The 15,323-nt window shown below is 44.1% G+C and overlaps 1 non-coding gene across 1 annotated transcript; it reads left to right on the forward strand.

The window, feature by feature from the left end:
- Positions 1-11,134: 11,134 nt before the first annotated feature.
- LOC118550406 (U6 spliceosomal RNA) lies at positions 11,135-11,241 on the forward strand. Its single transcript, XR_004924545.1, has one exon. It is a non-coding gene; the product is annotated as a U6 spliceosomal RNA (small nuclear RNA).
- Positions 11,242-15,323: the final 4,082 nt, after the last annotated feature.

Below are 15,323 nucleotides of genomic sequence, written 5' to 3' on the forward strand. Positions count from 1 at the left end.
GGCTGCAGGCAGCAATGTGGCTCACAACTTCCCATCCCCCAGCTCCCCACGCTGGCCGCGCCCGCGCTCCTTAGGGAGGACATTATTTAGCACCTACTGTGTGCCCCGAGGACAGCACGTACAGTCTTTCCGATCATCTTTGCATCAACTTTGCCAGGTGGCACTAACCCCATTGCACAGAGGAAGAAGCCTGCAAACCAAACCACGGGGGTCAATAGGCTACACAGAACTGAGTTCTAATTCCAGCTCTAGTCCCTCAGGCTGGGTGTCATTTGCCAAATGGACAGAAGGACTGCACTGGGCCAAGCAGGAAGTACACTGGAGGGGCATCCTGGGATCCTGGGCAAGAGACTTCAGGACCCTCGGCTTCCGATTTCCACATCTCTAAACACAAGAATAGCAAACTAAATAATCGCTAAAGTGACTTCGAACTGTGAAATGCCAAGCATGGATCCAGGGCCCTTTTTCCGGGAAGGATGCAAGATCAGCAAGACCATAGAAGCTTAAGGGTTTGGGAGGAAAAATACTATGTGAAACACTTCATCTTATTCTTTTGCCTGGTGAGCTCATCCTATTAACCAAGGAGGCGGGAGGAGCTTTTGACAAGGTCAGAGAGATTGCTGATGGGTCTGAGGTAGCCTGGGCTGGGACCTAATGAGGACCCCAGGTTCTCCCCTTCCTGCAAGGATGATTCTGTCTTGCCCCTCAGGCCTCTGCCCTTACTAGAAGCAAGGGGCCCTCTACAAGTCAGAGGGTGGGGGGAAGGGCCAGAGAAGCCCACTGGCAGCCCCACCCTGGGGGTTTGCAAAGAGAGAACCTCTCTTCTTTCTGCTACCAGCTGATGGGCTGTCCAGTGCTCACTGCCTGCTCTCCACTTTCCTTTCTCCTGAATGTCAGTGCCCCTGGTCCATCAGAACTTGATTCCAGACAAGCTAAGCTCCCCAGCTCAGCTGGGGGGTGGGGATGGACTGGGGAGGTTAGTCCAGACCATTTGGGGGATTCCCGAGGAGCTGGGAAATGGGGCTCCCTCCCCTAGAACTTCTCAACTGAAGCATCCCTCCTAGCCAGGGTTCAGTAGTGCCTGGACCTGGGCGTCATGGTGAAGTCTCGTGGATCTGGGTTCTTTGGAGGCTGGAGCCCACGGGAAGGAGTCTGTTCTCTCGGATTTGTTGATAGCTTCTTCTTTGTGTTTGCCTCAGGTAGATCCATAGAACAGAACAGTTGTTCTTAAATTTACCTACCACCTCTTTTCCGAAGATCCCTTTGAAGGTTAATCACAAGTTCATAATGAGAGTACGGACTTAAAAAAAATCTATATCAACAGCAGAATGCCTGGGATAGTAGGTGCTCAGTAAATGTGTTGAGTGACTGAACCAACATGAAGTAGGGGTTAGTAAGGTCTGCAGTTCTGGCACATTGAATTTGCTTCCGTCACTGGTCTCAGTGAGCCAGATGGGATGTCCTGATGGGCAGTGTGAACCATTGGTCCCCGCTAAGCTTGAAGCCTTTACAAACCTAAGCTGAACGTAAGGTTCTGCTTGAGGGCCTTGAGGTTGAAGATAGCAAGAGCCTGACCGCACACCCTTTCGGCCCCACGGTGTTAAATGCAGCAACACTCCAACTCCAAGTTAAACGAAATAATTCTCTGTCCTTCTTGCCACCTGTTTGGGGGATACATGGTTCATTCCTAAAGGGTAATGTCTAACAGAACCAGTTGAGAAGCAGAACTGAAATGAGAAAGAGAACTGTTCTTTGATTTTACTTTGATTTTTACTCCTGCCTTAAAGGAGGCACTAAACAGTGGTTTTGCTTAATGACATCGTGGCCAAGTGTCGGCAAAGAGCAGATAGGTACACCGGCGGGTTTCGATGTGCACAGCCCCTAGGCCCCAAGGCGGCACATCGCCCAGCCTCGCTGAGTGCAAAGACTATGTCTTCCACTATGTGATAAAGCCCCACCTCCACCTGACGGCCCTGTTCCGATGCAGCTCCCTTCCCCCAACTGCTCTTATCTCCGTTTTATTAGTCTGGGCATACAGGATTCTGCTCACACTGAAATTACAGTGAAAACTTGGCTCCTCCTTGATCAGAATACAACCTGCCTCTCCTTCTGTAGGCCGCTCTGCTCCCGACGTCAGAACCTAATCTGTCCCCACCTTGTGTCTCAGTTTCCATTTACTACTCTGCAGAGGAGATAAGCCACCATGGCAATTTGTTCTTCTTCCAGAAATCTTCGGTCCCTATTATGTGCCGGGCCCTGGAGACGGAATAGAAAACAAGACAAATCCAGGGCTTGGCCTCTTGGGGTTTAGTCAAATAAAAAATATTGTCTCTTCTCACAGTTCTGGTACTTTCTGATATCAGGTATTTTCTGTGTGCTCTTTCATACACAGTGAACTCCGTTGCATGGTGATGGTCTAGCTGGCAGACTGGGTGGGGGGGAGGCAAGCAGCGGGCACCCGTGGCTTACAGCAAGTCCAGCGTTGGGACCGAGGGTCTTCAGCACACGGGACGGGCTTGGGTACGCACCGTAACGCTCCGCCTGGATCTTCTACAGACCTACGCTGCGGCTGGAGGCCTGCCCCTTGGGCTGCACCTGTGTGGGAAGGGGCATGGCGCTCACCTGCACCATCCAGGCTGGTACCTGGTGCCAAGTTAGCAGGTACTATGCACACGTCTATACGCAGCATCTTCCTTGTGGTGGGCTTTCTGCTTCCACACCCACCTTTTCTCATTTGAGCTCACGGTCTAGGCAGGTTTCACGATACCGTGTTACAGACACAAATCACTCAGTAAGGAGGTGGCAACGCTGGGTTAAAACCCAGGGCTTCTGGCTCCGGGAGGGAAGCACCCTGAGTGAAGGACGCTGAGCAAATCCTCTGTGAGAAGGGGATAAGCCCACTTAGGTCAAATTGGGTGAAGCGCTAAGCAACGACTAAAGAAGTTGTACATTTTCTCACCCTTTCACTGTTGTTCTTTTCCGTCTCCAAGAACAAGAGGAACTGAAGAAGCTCTACAGTCGAGCGGGAGGAAGAGTGAGGGAAGATGAGGAACAGGGGCGCACATTCTACCTGGGAGCAAAGTACGACCGCTTTAGCAGTGAGGGGACACAGGAGAGGGTCTGCCCTCGCGGCGCAACAACCTCAGGATACAAGAATAAGATGCCAAGGGGTGCCCGGGGTGGTTCAGTTGGTTGGGTGTCCAACTCTTGGTCACAGCCTGGGTCCTGATCCCAGAGTCCTGGGATCCAGCCCCGTGTCGGGCTCTGCACTCAGTGGGGAATCTGCTTGGGATTCTCTCTCTCCCTCTTCCTCAGCCCCCTGCCTCTCTCTCTCTCTCTCTCAAATAAATAAATAAAATCTTTAAAAAATATATAAGATGCCAAAAGAAGTAAGTAAATAAGTAAATAAATAAATAATAAATACGATGCCACTTTTCACATCACCCCAGGTAGTTGGGGTTTGCAGCTTATCCAGAGAACAGTTTGGTCTGCACTGTGGCATTAAGTCTTCCTATGAATTATTACAAAACAACCCCAGGATAGTATAAAGGTAAAAAAAAATGTGTGTGCATATGCATGTGTATATACGTCTCTCTACAGATAGATAGGTAGATAGATAGACAGATGTGTGTGCATGTGCATTCCCAAATACATGTATATTTCAACATAATGTTGGCTGGTTCTCTTTTTCAGCTCAATAAAACAGTAAATCAGCCAGCAGCTTCCATCTGCCAGGAATGATATTAGGCACTAAGGGGGACAGAAAGAAAAACTGGACATAGTTCCTACTTTCAAAAATATATGTTCTGGTGCATTTAATTTTCCCTTCTAAAGGAAAACCTTTACATTTTATCTCATAGCAATTTTTGGAGCTTGTGCCCTCTGAAGGAATTCAGAATAGTAAAAAGAATAAGATAGTAGGATTTCTATTCACCCAGGACAGATTTCTTACTACTCCTAGCTAAATGAGGGATGGAGTTACGTTCGAGAACTGTACTGTGTGGTGGACTATGGCCAAGTTTGAATATAAAAGAGACGCTTACCCACTAGGTGCTTTGTAGCAGAAGTTTTGTATTGGGTACTGCCTGGTTTAACACTCAGTTGTTTACATCCTTACTCTTCCAGATTCCAGGCGAAAGTCTTAATTTAGAAGCATCCAGTTATCTTAATTTAAAAAAGACTAAAGGAAGATGTGGTAGCTGTCTTCAAACACTGAAGATCTTTCCTATTTGCTCCACAAGCAGGACCAATGGTTAGTAGCTACAGGCCGATTTTAGCTCAAATAAGAAAGAATTTATGAGTTGCCTCAGGAGATAATGAGCTTCCCAGCATTGGAAGTATACAAGCAGATGGATGGCCATCTGCCAGGATTGCCAGAGAAGGGATTCCAGCATTGGATTAGGAGGGTGAATGAGGTTCCTTCCATCTCTAAATTCTTGGGTTCTCAGTCTGTCTCCTTGGCCCGAGGCAAAAAAAAAAAAAAGTCAATCTTTGGAGAAACATAACTCCTATTGTTGAAAGTAAACACATGCCTTATGTGTTTGGGCTTTTCTCTTTAGATGCATGGGCACTTTTATTTAAATGCAGTGAAGATACTTAATATTGGAAAATACAATAGTCACTTAAATGCTCTATTGACAAAATTAATATTATTGATACACTCAAGTGTTACTAGATAAATAGCATTAATGGCCTTGTTAAAGAAGGAAATCTATTTACAAGACAGGACGATAGTTCCCAAAGAAGACCAATTTGAATAGATGAACATCGTGCTTGTTTTTTAAATGACTTCTTATAATGTGCACATATGCATACACATTCAGGAAGGAAAACAGTGAGTGGAGAAAAATGAAAAAGTATCTCAATATATCTACTGCTTTTATGCCTTGAAATCAGACTGTACCCCTGCTAGAGGAAGGATGGTTTTCTTCATGCATTTTCAAGCGTTAAGCACTTGGGTGAAGCTCAGCACGCACGGTAATACCCTGTTCTTCGGAATACAAATCGACTCTAAGTTATCCTTCCCTGCCCACCCCCCCAGTCTGATGGAGTGCACTGCTTTTCAAATGCTAATTAGGCAGACTGTAGAGGTGACTTAAAAATTTGGCGGGGAAAGAGAAAATAGAGAAACTAAATTAAAAAAAAAAAAAGGCAAATGCAGCAGACCCAAGCAAAAATACCTAAATATAAATATTTAGATATTTAATAACCAGAATAGAATGTAAGTCTTCTCTCTCCTAACCCCCAGAGACAAGATGTGTATTTTCTCATGCTCCTATAAGGATCTGCTTTATGGTATAGTTGGGGTTTCATGAACATTCTGCTCACTGATTGCTGGGTGCCAGGCCCTGTCCTAGGTGCTGGGGAGGCAAATATGAGGAGATGTGGTCCCTGCCCTCCGGAAGCCCCCTCACTCCTTCTGATGAGGCAGGAGAGGCCCTTCTCTAGGAGTCCACCCCCTTAAATCCGGTCCTCAGCTCCACGCTGCTGCCCCTGCACCCTACTCATGAAAAACAAAATAAACCGCTCACACAGAAAGCACTCTCAAGATACATACCTTTCAATTTTGTTATTATGTAGGTCTCTGGGCCATCTCCCTACCATTCTAACAACTGACATTCGCACCCCACTTCACAGTTTATAATGTGCTCTCACCGCCGCTGCCGCCATCATAGATCTGTGTTCTTCATCACAGCCCTGTGACTTGTGGTGTTATCCCCATTTCAAAGATGGGAACATCACCCAAGTAGTAGTAAACAATAAGCCTTCAAGGTGTATTTTCTGATTTTTTAAACAAGAAAATTCCCCTTCCACTGCAGTTCTATCTTAACCACTCTGCCATCCTGATGTAATACCTATCTATTTTCATTCATTCATTCTTTCTTTCTTTCTTTCATTCATTCACTTTTACGTTAGGTAGGCTCCATGCCCAATGTGGGGCTTGAACTCACGACCCTGAGATCAAGAGTCACTCGCTCTACAGACTGAGCCAGCCAGGCACCCCCACTGGTGTAATACATATAGAACCTGAGGAACAAAGTGTTTAATGCAACAAAGCTATGCCACTTCTTGGTTAAGTGAGCTGTAGTCCACACTTCTGCGCCTTGTAACTGAGCCCCGCCACCCATTCTGCCTTGGGCCAAACGCAAAGATCAAAACGTTCGTTGTAGAATGGAAAACATTGGTAAGACCAAAACCCAAGATAGCTAGAAAATTCAACCAATCACTCGAAACAAGAGCAAAAATTAAATCTCACTTTTAGATCAATCTGACTTTTAAAATAAGTTCCAGTGTATTTTATTTATAGCTCTCTCCTTGTGCCTTGTTTTATATATGTCTCTCCCAGGGGCAGGGTCTAATGTGTATTAATTTCATAGAAAATATTTGGAAAACATACCCTACGATGACATACACTGTCCACTAGATATATATTTTTAGTCACCGGCATTGAAACTAAACCCACAAGCATTCTAGATTCTTAATCCAGGCAGAACTATACTATTGTTCGTGTGCAACAGAGCACATGGTTGACATTTAATGAATTTTAGATAAAATAGAAGCAGTACTTCAAAGTAACAATATCTGAAGAATCTCATTAAACACAAAGTAAGACAAACAAGCTACCATCACACATCTGGATTTGAGTAGCTAGGCACCTCCTCCGCCGTCCGCCCCGACTGCCACAAAAGACATGGACTAGCTGGGATCTTACCGGACGAGCTGGGCAGCATTTTCCACCCAACACCATGGTGAGAGACAGAAAAAAATAGACTCCTTTGTCCAGCTCTCTTCCCTAATTATACCTTGGGTCTAAATAAAGAAAATACAGCACACATAATCAGCGATAATTTGAAGTAAATGAAAAGCAACAGAATGGAGGGTTTAATCATTATCAGTGGCAAGGGTCAGAGGAAATGGACAGATAGGAGCACCAAATGATCTACAATGGCAAGGAACAGAGAATGAGATTCAAAGCCAGAGGAGTCGTCAAGAAATTAAGCTTGGTTTCCAAGTTCATTCAAAACCCTTTGTTTGGCGGCTGAAGGAAGAAGCAATGACATCCCCAGCAGGCAAACAGCCCGTTAACGTCTTGGCAAAACATTAACCTCAGATAATTAGAAATACTATGATGTCTCCAGAGAAGCGAAATTCAGATATATTTTCCCGTCCGTCGAGTTCCACTGAATAGAGTATATTCAATCTAGCTGAATAAATACCGAGGAGGTTAAAACATTGATTAGGAAAAATACTTCACACTACTGACATGTGGAAACCAACTGACCAGTTAATAAAGCAGGTGGGGACATTTCGGGTGTTTCGTTCCTCTGAAAGGAACCCTGGTGTTCCGTGGTTCCAGCTGCCCAGCATCGCGGGTGGGTGAGGGGGTGGGGAATAGGAAGCGGAGGAAATGAGAGGTGGGAGGGGCGCCCCCTTGGTGCAAAGCTATTGAGGGCATCTCCTATTGGGTTTGTTACAGTGTTTAATGAAGCAATCCAAGAGATTACCCAGACATCTTCAGCCACCACCAAGGTTGCACTGGACTAACATCGTATAACAAATGGCTTATAAAAGGTGCCCAAATCCCCTAGATGATTGAACCTAAATAGACTGTCTCCTGCCTAGGATTTTGGTGCCGTATCATTTCATCGTATTTGCCTGACCTTAGCCAAAACTGGGAGAAAAAGTCTGAGACCAGGATGAGAATCTAGGGAGCAACTCACTACTTTCACCCCTTTACGAACTAGGTTTGTTTTATCTTTCAGTTACCAAAAAGCAGAGGGCTGTTAGGAAGGTTCGGGTCAGCGGTCTAATGTTTGATTAAGACCGCTCTCAGCTCTTAACATCATTGGCATTTTGGGGAAGGGGTTGAAACGTTGAAACTAAACACAGAGCTCCCCCGCATCTTGATGGGCGTTCCCGCAGTTGTCACGATCCAACAGCGCCTCCGATCTCTGGCCACACTGGGCGTGTGCCTCATGAAGGGGAAAAACAAGCTTACTAGCCAACTGACCTCATTGGCAGTCAAAGCATCAGCAGACCCCATCGAGATTCTTAAAAAACAAGACCGCTAACCAACCTTACAATTTCACAGATTATTCCAACAAGGTCATTCCTTCCACTTGGTGCTATAGGCTTTTTAGGCTATTGGATGACCAAATACATGTAATGATTGAGCTCTTCCTAGGTATTTCTTGTTGTAAAGGGCAGGCGAGAAGTAAGGAAAAAAATTGCCATTGATCAAGTGTTGACTATGTGCTAGGTACTAGATGCTTTACATTTACTCCTTCTTTTTCATCAACACAACCCTATGAGGTGTGCGGACGGTGAGTTCCCTGTGACGGGGGCTGGTGAAGCATGTGTAAGGAGTGTAAGTAGGGGAAGGATGAAAGCCTTGAATCACTCAGTAGGGGAACAAAGGAGGCAATCTCTGAGGTAATTTTTTTTCTTTCATTTTTTTTTAAAGATATAATTCACATACCATAGAATTCACCCTTTTTAAGTGTACCATTCAATGGCTCTTTGTGTATTTGCGAGATTATGTAACTGTCACCACCATCGAATTCCAGAGCATTTTGATCCCTCCATACTCATTTGTATTCTCCCATCTCCCAGCCTCTGGCAACCAGTAATCTGCTGTTTCTATGGAATCACCTATTTTAGACATTTCATGTAAATGAATCATACAATCTGTGGTATTTTGTAACCTGGCGTGAAGTTTCCAAGGACCATCATGTGGTAGCGTGCATCATTCCTGTTAATGGCCAGTAACATTGCATTGTGTGGATGCGCCATTTTGTTGACCAGCTTATCCGCGGATGGACTCTGAAGTGCTTTCCACTCCGAGGTTTTATGAACGCAGGGTTCCTGTTCTATATCCAGCCAGGACACTAACATGTGGGACTCAGTTCACTTTGGCTCCAGGACCACAATTGCAGCTTCTTGGCAGACAGGTTTGTTGATAGACTGCTGCCTAAACTCCACGTGGCAAATGGACCTAATTTCCCCTGACAGCCTCCCTCCTTCATGCTTCCCCACTTCTGTTAATGGCAACACCAACCTCTCAGGTGCACGAAACAGTCTTCTTCTTCTTTTTTTTTTTTTTTAACTCCTCCTTCTCTTGCAGTATCTGTAAACCCTACCTCGACTATATCATTTCCCCCTAATCTGTCACGACCGATTTCAAGCCTCTTGTTGGCTATTGGTGTAGCTTCCCATTAGCTTCCCTGTCTACTACCTGTCCCCTTTCTACTCTGCTCAGTGTGATTCAGTTGTTGGGTTTATTCTTTTTATGTTCAGCTGGGTCCAAACCCGTCCCAAGATCAAACAGCTGAAATGAAGTGCAAATTTCTACCCCTTGGTCCAGCATAAGTAACTTGCAATTTAGTAAGGGAGAAAGGCAGAAAAGCGATAGTCATGCACTTGTCTTCGCTATTTGATTGTAAACACACCTTTAAGGGAAAAACTACTTCCACAGTAGGGTCATAAAGACAAGGCTTCGGTGGAAGCCAGATCTCCTCCTGAATTCTAGCTATTCCACTAGGGATATCAGAATCGCCGCAAGCTTCAGTTACCTCATTTGTTTAAAAAAAAAAAAAAAAAAGGGAGAAAAACCACTTACCTCTCGGGGTGCTTGTGAAGATTAGAGGTAACGTACATAAAGGGACAGCACCTGCCACGTACTTTGTACGCAGTGAACTGTAGCTACTACTTTCATCCTCACCGCTGAGTCCTCCCCAAGATGTGGCGCACTGCTCTGCAGAGAGGGTACCCAAATATACTTGTACGGCTAAGTGCAAGTGGGGGGTTGGTGGAATACAGGGGGAATCCCCAACTGCAGAAAGAATTGGGCAAAGAGAATGGTCACTAGCGGTTGTGGAAAATGAGAAAAGGAGCTTGGGAAGATGAGCCAGACATGGATAGACAGGTCTGTTCTTGGCTGGCGTCAGAGCAAAGGATGAGGAAGGACCACCTGGAGGCAAGGGGAGGGGGGCAGGGAGGAGGCTAAGCCTGACTGGAGGCGAAGGGTCATGATGGGTAGGAGAGGGAAAATCAAGTTGGCCAAATGAATTGTGGGCATCTCAGAAACCAAGTAGGGTTCAATCTCCTTACAGCAGTCCCCATAAAGCCATTATGGTTCTTGGGCAGGAGAGTGACATGAGGGAAGCTGTGGGTTTTTGGAAAACGGGATAAGAAGCCAGGGGCATGAGGGAAGAGCAGGAACTCAGTCTAATGCTGGTGGTTTAGATATCCCCATGTACAACACGACCTGGCCACGGTGGGAACAGAGCAAGGAGTAAATCAGAAAGACAGTTTGAAAGAAGAAAAAAAAAGAATCACAGATCCTAGTAACAAATACTGTAAATGATCCTGACTTTTTGCCTCTTTCCCCTAAGGCCAACATTTTTAATTTTTTTTTTCTCAAAACATCTTCAAACACCTCACTCCTCCAACTCTTCGTTTTCTGAAACAGAGCTAGGAATAAACTGACCAAGTCGTCAGTCAACCCTACAGTCACGCTGCCAAGGTACTCTGACCCAAGATGGGAAGATTCCTGGTTATTTTAATCCACCTACGGGTACCCAGTCTTAATTGCAGTTCGGCTCTTCTCTGAAGAGACCGGAAGGAAAACGTTGAGAATGTAAGTCAATCTATCATAACTCACACTTACAGCTCCAGAACCTTCCCCACACACTCCTATTAGACTGCAGATACCCCCACAGGAAGCAAACATTAGGCTCCATGTGTATCACAGCCAAATGTCACTGACGGCCCAATCAAGTTAGAATTTATCTCAAAGGGGCCACTTTCCAAAAGGAAGAGGAAAAGGTCGAGAAAATCTGAGGCTTTTACTTTTAATAGGTGGCAAAGCATAGGAAAGATTTTGTTGTGCCTCTTTCTCTTCTACTTTAGCTGTTTATAAAAATTTGATTGCATGAAACTTCCAAGTTCTCTGGGACTTATTCTTGCTGTCTGGACCAGTTCTTTGGATGGTGCATTTGCCAGGTAATAACCAATCCAGCTGCCTCATGTTCTGGGCACTCAACTTTCGTGAATTCGCCAAATTTCATAAACCTTTCGGAAGAGGCCATCCATCAGGACAGGAGCAGGAATGGAGATAAGATCTGTCAGTCTCGTGCTCGCTTCGGCAGCACGTATACTAAAATTGGAATGATACAGAGAAGATTAGCATGGTCCCTGCGCTAGGATGACACGCAAATTTGAGAAGCGTTCCATATTAAAAAAAGAAAGAAAAAAAAAGATCTGTCAGTCTCTCCTCAGCCAATGCTCAAAAAGTCTCCTCTGAACCAGGAATGTCAGATCTGCTTCCACAAAAGCCTTCAAGGTTCTTGTAAACTGGCAGTGAGATCGGGACAAAAGGAAAAATGTAAATAATGCCTCATCAGACTGTAGGTCATGCTCAACGAACGAGAGGACTCTCTCAAAAGAAGAGATGCCAAAGAAGAAGAGGAGAAACAGAAATTTCCAGGGACAGACTTCAGCGAGTGACATGAAAATCATACTCTTGTTTTGGAGAAACACACGAGGCCAGGGGAGGCTAGAGCTTCCTCAGTAGAGGATGAGAAAGCAGAGGTCCAGATGAGGTAAATGACTCGCTCCAGGTTAGACAATGAGCTCATGAGAGCAGAGAGCAGAAAGGACTTAAGTTTGGTTTGGTCATGCTTCCTTGGTCTTATGGATGGCTCTCTCCCCGTGGATAGGAAGGGAAGACAGGGAAAACCCCAGAAACCCTGCCCACATCGCCCTTCAGGTCATGATGTCTGGGCTACGGGGTTTGCGTTCTCCAGAAAAGGTCTCAAAGTACATCAAATTCATATTCATATTTATATGTGAATATAAAAATAGCTTATGCTCTTACTGCAGTAGATATAGCAATACATGCATTTTTAGGAAGATAAAACAAAGTCTCATTAACCCTAATGTAATTCAGTTTCCCATTAATTAAAAATGAAAGCAGCTCATACATTTCAAGGAAATAAAGATGTTTCCAAACTACCAAGATCTAGCTAAACTGGCAGATAAACCCTAGTATCAGCCCATTGCAAATGGAAGGAGGCTTTTAGCAAGACAACCACTAGTTACACGTGACTGTGAAATTTCTGGGACATCTACTATGACCACACTCCACCCCCTTATAACAGTAGCACCAAAGTAGCACAAGTCCAATATACAAGTTTCTTAAAACCAGGTTCTTGGGGCGCCTGGGTGGCTCAGTCAGTTAAGCGTCTGACTTCAGCTCGGGTCATGATCTCGGGGTCCTGGGTTGAACCCCGTCTGAGCAGGGTGTCTGCTTGTCCCTCTCCCCCTGCTCCTCCCCTCCACTCGTGCTCTCTCTCTCAAATAAATACAATCTTAAAACAACAACAAACAAAACAAGGTTCTTACTAAATCACCAAGTTTTTTTTCTTTCTTTATATTTAAAAGAACTAGTTTAAACAAGTATATTATAACAGAGACTAGCAACCAAGTTTTAAAAAATGAACATACATTCTCCCCCTCCTTCTCTTTCTCTCCCTCTCTCTCTGTGTCACACACACACATACACACACACGTGAGCCTAGAGTTTGGACACACAAAACCATTACAAAACATGAAATATGGCTGCATTAGTAAGAGAGAGATTAACAAATTCTAAATTCATTAATCATTTTCCACCTTTCCTGCTTTAATTATTTAACTCCTAGAATAAACCACCACCACCACCAACTTTAGAGAGACACTGATCACATGCTTGGAAGTTTCTCATTCACTTCCCCCAACTCCGTTAAGTATTATTGATCCTGATCTGCAGCTGAGGAAATGGAACCCAGGGGGTAATCTGCTTGGGGTCATGCAGCAAGTGAGCACAAGAGCTAGAACTGAATCCAACTGTTCAGGCTCTTTTCACCACCCCGACAGCTCTCAAAGTATGGTCTGCAAACCCTGGTGGTCCCCAAGACTTTGAGGGATACAGGGAGTCATAACTATTTTCGTTAAACTACAAATTTGGAAACATGTGTCCACCGTGAGACTTTTCCAATGAGATCAGTTGTTGATATCAATACATGTGAGCTTTTGATTCTATATAAAGCAATGTGTCAACATTTGAAGGTCTGCATAGTTCATAAACCAGTATTTTCCAAATTACCGATACAGGATATTACAAAATGACGCATAGGTAAAAGATACCATTCTTCGCACACTGAAAGTATAAAATGGACTGATGGATTTTAGTGTCACAAGGTATAAAAATTTCATTGACAGGGCTTCAGATTCCACACTGCTGCTCTCTTTTAAGAAACTACCACTTGTCAAGTTTCAGTGTAGTATGGAAATATCCACAATCATCTGAAAAGGCTATTAAAATACTTTTCCCTTTTTAAAATATGTGTGTGAGGCTGGATTTTCTTCATATACTTCAACCAAAACAACATAGCACGCCGGATTGCATGCAGAAGTAGATACGAGAATCCAGTTGTCTTCTACTAAGACAGACAATTAAAGACACTCGAGGAACTATAAAACACTCTTCTCATGAATAATTTTATTGTGGAAAATAAAATTTTTCATAAAAACATGTAATGGGTTTACGATTATTTTTATAGGAATTTTTTTGGTTTTTTATTGGCTTTCTCATTTTTCATATTAAATGTTCCTTTTTCATTTCTGATAAGGTAAATGTCACTAGGTACAGCCCACACGAACACAAGCTCCTCCAGGAGGCCCGCAATAATTTTAATTTAAGAGTATGAAGTGATCCTGAGATCAAAACGATTGAGCACTGCTGCCCTTCATCATTTAAAATAATGATAGCAGAAAAAAATTGACCTGTACAGATAATTCTCCAAAAAATTTTAATAATTACCAAGATGTACCCTAATTCTTCTTTTTTTTTTTTTTTTAAAGATTTTATTTATTTATTTGACAGGAGAGAGAGGGAGGCAGAGAGAGCACAGCAGGGGGAACAACAGAAGGAGAGGGAGAAGCAGGTTCCCCGCTGAGCCAGGAACCCGATGCTGGGCTCTATCCCAGGACCCTGGGATCATGACCTGAGCTGAAGGCAGGTGCTCCACCGACTGAGCCACCCCAGAGTCCCCTAATTATTGTTCTTGATCAGAATGCGTTCAGGTGGCCCCAACCCTGTGGTCCCTCGTACAAAGAAAAGGATCCCCTGGAATAAAATGCTGTAAGGGAAGCCTTAGTTATACCTAGGTCCAAAAGCAGCCTAATCACATAAGGGGAAAGACATTAGAATAGAAACAGAGCTCTACTTACCTTCAGTGATTTCACACCAAGGCCTCGGCTGACGCTCAGGGAACGATTGTGTCTCGCTAACAATAGGCAGCAAAGCAAACATGCCCCCTGATGGCTAAAATCAGGCAAGTGCTTGCTGTGAGCGGGATGAATTATACTTGACATGACAGAAAAAAAATGAGAAACACCTACATCTAGCTATTTATCTGTAATGTTTTAGGACATTCGTCATAGTAGGAAGACATCATGTTCCACTGAAAAGCAACTACTCATGGGGATAGATCCTCTTATTTTTCAAGTTGGTATTGAACCTTTGGTGAGCCGGTCCTGTAGCCTGGAAGAGGGCAGCCCAAAGTGAAAGGAACTGCTCAAGCGCAGACACAGTGCTCCCCTTAGAAGATGGCCATCCAGGAGCAGGCGCGAATGGAGGAGGTATTCATCCCCCCTCCCAGCTATCCTCGTAAACACACCTGCAACTACTAACAGGTTAATTCCGCAAAGTATATTTGAATAGCCTTAATTTGTAAAAGGCTGAACTAAAAAAATCCTATAAAATACAAAGCATTTTTTTTGCTACACTTATTAGATCTATCAGCCAAATGTGCCCCTGAATGACTGAAAATTCAAATATCATCCCAAGAATAAGTCAAATGATACCTCTATGTCAAAAACAACATACCCAAAAGCCAAACTCAGCGAGCCTTCAGAGTTGAAATGGGATCAATAAAAGCATAGAAGTGTTGCTCCTTTAGTTAGTCCAGCATTGGGGATAAGAATGGTAATAAAGACATCAGATTTTCATTTAGGGTAGCAGGAAGCCCAAATTATTTTCAAGTGAACCATTAATCCCACTGATTTATACACTTAAAAATGGTTAAAATGACAACTTTTATGTGCATATGTTTTACAATTTTAAAAAATACACCAAAAATCACTGAACTGTACACTTGAAAGGAGTGAATTGTACTCTATGTGCACTCAGTAAAACTGCCCCAGGTGCCGCGGCATTCCCAGCTGCTGGTCTCACGGAGGCTCACACGTTAGCGGTCAGCCGGCTGGTCTCACTAGAA

Source organism: Halichoerus grypus, chromosome 11, assembly GCF_964656455.1.
Source record: "Halichoerus grypus chromosome 11, mHalGry1.hap1.1, whole genome shotgun sequence".
Taxonomy (NCBI): Eukaryota; Metazoa; Chordata; class Mammalia; order Carnivora; family Phocidae; genus Halichoerus; species Halichoerus grypus.